Source organism: Pipistrellus kuhlii, unplaced genomic scaffold (assembly GCF_014108245.1).
Source record: "Pipistrellus kuhlii isolate mPipKuh1 unplaced genomic scaffold, mPipKuh1.p scaffold_m20_p_1, whole genome shotgun sequence".
NCBI lineage: Eukaryota > Metazoa > Chordata > Mammalia > Chiroptera > Vespertilionidae > Pipistrellus > Pipistrellus kuhlii.
Window position 1 is genome coordinate 86,324,402 of NW_023425404.1, and position 6,177 is coordinate 86,330,578.

Here is a 6,177-nt window from a genome sequence, read left to right on the forward strand (position 1 = left end):
GAATGTGCCTATATTTAATATATGCAGCAAATCAATTTCTCTCTTTCTCCTCAATTTATTGAAAACAGCCATGACTCAGACCATTTTTTTTCAATACGTAGGTCAATTCTGAATATATAAATTAATCTGATTTTGAGTCTGATATTCCTCAACGATTCAGGGGCAAATCTAGTTTTTGTCTCTTATAGCATGCAATTGTGGTGGACTTCCCAAAGGTGGGTGTAGTCTTAGAGATATAAGGAGTCTCTAGGGTTTCATTACTATCCCCCCCCCCCAAATTAATACATGTCTTACTGCATCTTATAATCACCAGTAAACCCGAGGAATCATTGGGCATCTTGCTGTTTCTATAGCCAGACACTTAAATCTTATTCATCAGCCTGCTGAGCTGTTCCTTTTTCAGAAACATAAATACCATCTAACATTTCCTTATATCCTTACTAGAGGCCCGGTGCATGAAATTCGTGCACGGGGGTGCAGAGGTGGGGGAGGGGTTTGTCTCTCAGACCGACCTGCAAAGATGCCAGCATCCCTCACCCCGGCCTCTAGCCAGAGGTTTCTCCCCTCCTTCCACACAGCCTCTGGGAAGATGCTTGTCCTGGGGCCTCCTCAGGGCCCTAGCCCACGAAACCCTGCAGTTCGGGTACTCGGGGGCTTGGGCTTTCAGGTCTGGCTTCCCCACCTGGTGTGGTGCGCATCAGCTGCCTTGGGAGCCTTGCCTCAGGAGTCGCCCCCTGAGTTGGACCATACTACTTGCGAGTGTGGGGGGACGGTGTTGGCAGCAGTGATTTGATGCCTGTAGCATGCCTGCCAGACACTCCTGCATCACGGCACCATGTTGGTCACATCTGTACTGTGGGCCGGGGGCTTCCAGCCTCTGGATGGACTGTGACTGGGGGCTGCAGGTGGAGGATCCTGGCACCCATAGGGCTCCCTCAGCATCAGGAACTGGAAAGATCAATTTTTCTGGTTCCCCCTTTCCCTCCACATGGCTGGCTGGGGCATGGACACTGGGCTCGCAGCCCCACAGGCTCCTTCTCTCCCGCCACATGGCTGGCCTGGCCAAGGCTCAGATGGTAAGCTCGTGCTGTCTCTGGTGACAGGAGTTCAGCATACCGCGCATAGTCCTCTGGCCAGAGTACCCTCCCTTCCCTCTGTGGCCAAGGAGCAGATGCAGGGCTCCCATTGCCAGGCCAACCCACCAGCGTCTGCTATGGGTGCCGCCATTTTTGTTGCAGAGTGATGGTTAATTTACATGTTACTCTTTTATTAGATAGGATTGTTTTTAGTTAATCCTCACCCCAGGATATTTTTTCCATTGATTTAAATAAAAAGAATGGAAGAGAGGGAGAGAGACATCAATGTGAGAGAGACACATTGATTGATTGATTGCCTCCCCCATCTGCCCTGACAGGACAAGGATTGAGCCTGCAACCCAGATACGTGCCCTTGACCAGAATCGAACCTGCAACCCTTCAGACTGCAAGCCTAGGCTCTAAGTACTGAGTAAAACTGGCCAGGGCTGATGTCCTTGTTTTTAACTGTTGTGACTTGCAGCTGAATTTAATGTAAGTTCACTGTCATTTTCTTCAGGAATTAACTCATCTTTCTGAACTTGAGATACTGAACTAGCAATACCTGACCTCACCTAAAACCTAGGGCTGTATTATTCACTTAAGAAATTTCTGATTTCAACAAGAGAACCATCCTATCTAACAAAAGAGTAATATGCAGATAGACCATCACTTCAACACACAAGATGGCTGCCCTCCTATGGTCAAAGATGGCTTTCCCCATGTGGACACAAGATGGCTGCCACAAGATGGCTGACAGAGGAGGAAAGTTGGGAGGGACCAGGAATGCAGGGAGGGCAATTGTGGGGGAGCAGGCCTGCAAGGGAGGATAGTTAGGGACAATCAGGCCTGCAGGGAAGCAGTTAGGCATCGATCAGGTTGGCAGGGGAGTGGTTAGAAGTGAGGAGGCTGGCAGGCAGAAGCAGTTAGGGGCAATCAGGCAGGTACTCAGGTGAGCAGTTGGGAGCCAGCAGTCCTGGATTGTGAGCAGTTGGACATTTCTCGAGGGGTCCCAGATTGGAGAGGGTGCAGGCTGGGCTGAGGGACACATTCTCCCTGTGCACAAATTTCATCCACTGGGCCTCTAGTTCTCCTGAATAAAAATGCTGATGGAGAATTGAATGTATACAGTCCTCATCTTATAAAGAAAGCCCAGTGTAATAGCTTGATCATGTCTGTACATGACTTCAGATGGTGGGAACGATGGTCAGTTCCTCTCTATTTCCCCACTGTTTTCAACCTAGAGCCTCTTCTCTTTCTTTCCAAGGAGATTGAGTTTCATATTGATGTGATTTAAGTCCCTGAGGTGCTTCATAACTGTATGTCCCTTCAGAGTGATGTCTACATTTTCTGGAATGTCAACAGTCTGTTGAGAATGATCTTCATCCTCACATAGCTGTGACACAGAACTTTATTACTATTTTAAAAGTAAGTTCCACAGGCCCCTCAAACACCTCAATGTTAGCATTGATAATGTTGATTGATGGATACCTGGATAATAACTGTGAAAGGAAGGTGGCAAATGCTGAGCCGGGTTTTGTTTTGTTTTGCCCAGGGCCAGAGTGAAAACTGGGCAGAGCATCTCTGTATCCTTCTCCTATTGGAGTCTATGCTTAGGTTTGGATTTATAAACAAGTGTGATTTTATTTGAGTGGCACTGGTCAGGGCTTGCTTTGTCCACTCTGCTGATGCCCACAATCAGAGTTTGTTCCATGGAAAAATATACATAGCAATAGGTATAAGAGGGAAGGAGAGAGGCAAGGAGCCAAGAGTAGAACTCTGGATTCTTATCTCATGTCCATCATTACTTAGCAGGTCACTTCATTCTTCTGAGTCTATTTCCTTTTCTGGGTGAAAGGGACCCAAACAGGATGGTTCCTTAATACTCTACACATTTAGAAATCCATCAATGAGATGTGCATCTGTCATTCATTTTAACCTAAAGGGGTTGATTCTCTAGGTCCTTCCATCCTGCTAATTGCCTAAGCACAGGTTTTGATAAGATGGAGATGGACAGAACATGAGAGGCCTGGGAAATGTGTTCTGGGAAAAGCTGCCATGGAAGAGAAGAGGATTCCATGCAAAGTTGGAGGGGCCTGAAGGCAATTTAATGACTTCATGCCTTATTGGCAGAGGGCTTAGTGGACAGACACAAGGATCATCTGATGTGACCCCCATCCTGTGAGGAGCAAGCTTGCTGACACGGTGTTCTGGAACCTAACTGGCTGTGTTAATATGACTGTGAATTGACTATAGGAAAATGCAGGTGGAAGAAACCTTCTTCTGTTTACTGTCACATAGGACACCTAGTTTTGTATCTTAGGTTTTGAAGCCTTTAGAGACATTTTCTAGATATGTAAGGAGAGGGGAAAATCTTAGACTGTATGTAAAAGGTAAAAAAAAAAAGTAGAAAATCATGTGACTATCAATCTTCCTTTTCAAGATTTTAACGTGCTTCTCTGCATCTTTGGCATACTGGCTAAATGAAAGATGGTTCATGAGTTTGTGTCCCTACTCCATAGAGTTACTGAATCACCATTTGCCTAAGGCAGGGCTGTGGCAAGTTAAGGTAATTGTAGCTGCTGTAAAACAGAAGTTTCATAAAGTACAAAGTGAGTGTTCTGACTGCTGGGCAGCTTTCCTCTGGGTAGTGTCTCAGGGGTCCTCCCATCCTGTGGCTCACTCTATCATCTTCTACCCACAAACCAAGTTGCTGTGGCAGGGACAAGTCCAGTGCTGTAGGTCAGGCCTGAAAAGTGCACCAGCTCTTCTGGCACACTCTCCAGTGAGAACTCAGTCCTGACTGCTCTGGAGGCCCAGAAAGGAGGAGGGAAAGTCTGGCCAACAGCTAGCCATGATTTATCTCAGGCAGCAATCATTTTCTGGGCACCTGTCCCATAAGATGAACTTAACAAATCCTTAATGAGCAACACACTGGACGCAGGGAAGGTAAAGCTAAAGAAAAGATCTTAGCTCAGGTTCTTGGAGCATTAGGGCTGGATACACTACCACAGCTGGCTGCCTGCTCAGACAAACACAAGAGAAAGATTATGAGAATCAATGAGATTATGCTGATGCTTTGCCAAAAAAAAGTGTTATTCAGAGAATTAATAAATATGAGTCTTTTTTTGTAGTATGTTGCAATTTACTGTGAGAACCTATTTCAGATTTTCTGAGTATAAATTTGGTTTCAGGCAAGAAATGATGATGAGGATGGTGCTTTGTAGATGAGGAGAGAGAGAATCTGGGCTTCTCAAGCACACACTTGCCCAGGATTTCCTACAATGGAAATGCTTCCCACCCATAACCTCAACATCCCCCATCCAGGGGCTGGCTTAGTAGTAGTGTCTGTAAATCCTGCTGGTTGTGATTTGGTTGTGCTGTGGGATAACTATTTCCTAGAACTAGAACAGATATCTCTTCCCTGTTTGAAATATATGTACACATATATGTATTTTTTCCTTCCTCCTGCCATTCATAAAGCAAGTCTCTTCCTCTGTGGTGTGACCCAAAAGATATATGAGTGGCAGAAATTAGAGCCGAAAGAAGTAACTAAATGTTCTCATAAGCTGAATTCTGATGAAGAAGTAGATGACATGTTAAAATAGGGAATAATTGTAAAGCGTGTGCTCACCTGGCCATGACATCAATTTGCCATTCACTTACTTGGCATCTTAGACTCCCAGATTTATCATCCATGCATTACTAGGCAGTTCTCTCCCTTCAACCCTGCTCACCCCCTCCTCTGTAGGCCCTTCTGAGTCTTCACAAAGCCCCTGTATGTATTTTTTTGAAATAAATCGTTATTGTTCAGATTATTACAGGCGTCCCTTCTCCCCCGACCCCCCATAGTTCCCCTCTACCTAATTCCCCACCCCACCCCATGCCCTTACCCTTCACCACTGTCTTCATCCATAGGTATAAGATTTTTGTCCAATCTCTTCCCGTACCTCTCACAACTCCTTCTCCCTGAGAATTGTTAGTCCACTCCCTTTCTATGTCCCTGATTCTATTATATTTACTAGTCCATTCTATTCTTCAGATTTTTTATTCACTTGATTTTTAGATTCACTTGTTGGTAGGTATATATTTGATGTCTTTGTTGTTCATAATTTTTATCTTTACCTTTTTCTTCTTCCTCTTCTTAAAGAATACCCTTCAGCATTTCTTTTTTTTATGTTTAATTAGCATTTTACCCTTTTATTCATATAGATGCGACAGTGTCACTTCTGTATCCACATGTCCAAGCTCATCAAATAATGCACATTAGAAAAGAGCATTTTGGATGAAACGGGTTTGGCTCAGTGGTAGAGCGTCGGTCTGCGGACTGAAAGGTCCCAGGTTTGATTCCGGTCAAGGGCATGTACATTGGTTGCAGGCACATCCCCGGTAGAGGGTGTGCAAGAAGCAGCTGGTCGATGTTTCTCTCTCATTGACGTTTCTAGCTCTCTATCCCTCTCTTCTCCTCTCTGTAAAAAATCAATAAAATATATTTTAAAAAAATAAAAAAGAAAAGAGCATTTTGTTTCATGTTCTTTCAGAAGAGAAAGTAAATAAAGATAAAAATTATGAACAACAAATACGTAACTATCAACAAGTGAATCTAAAAACCAAGGAAACTAAAAAAAAATCTGAGGAACAATATTAACTGTTGAATATAATAGAATTAGAGGTATGGAAGGGGAGTGAACTGTTTATTCTTGGGGAAAAGGGGAGAGGGGGATGTGGGAAGAGACTGAACATAAACTGTGCACCTATGGATGAGGACAATGGGGGGTGGGGAAAGGGCAGAGGGTGGGGTGAGAAGGGGGGGAAAGGAACATTTGTAATAATATGAACAATAAAAATTTATTTAAAAAAGGTGGCAGACAGACCATTTCTAAGGTCAGTAAAGATCAGTAAGGTCCAGTAAACATTTACTTTGAGGCTATTAGGTCAACAAATTGTATCGAGCCACTGCTATCTCAACACAGCCCTGCTAACGTCCAAGGTCCATGGCCTTCCATATTCCTTGGGTGAACTCATTTGTGCATCGGCCCCTCCTTCAGATCCTGAAACCTAGCTGTGCAGGTTGTGGCAACAATCTCAGATCAATAGAATCACA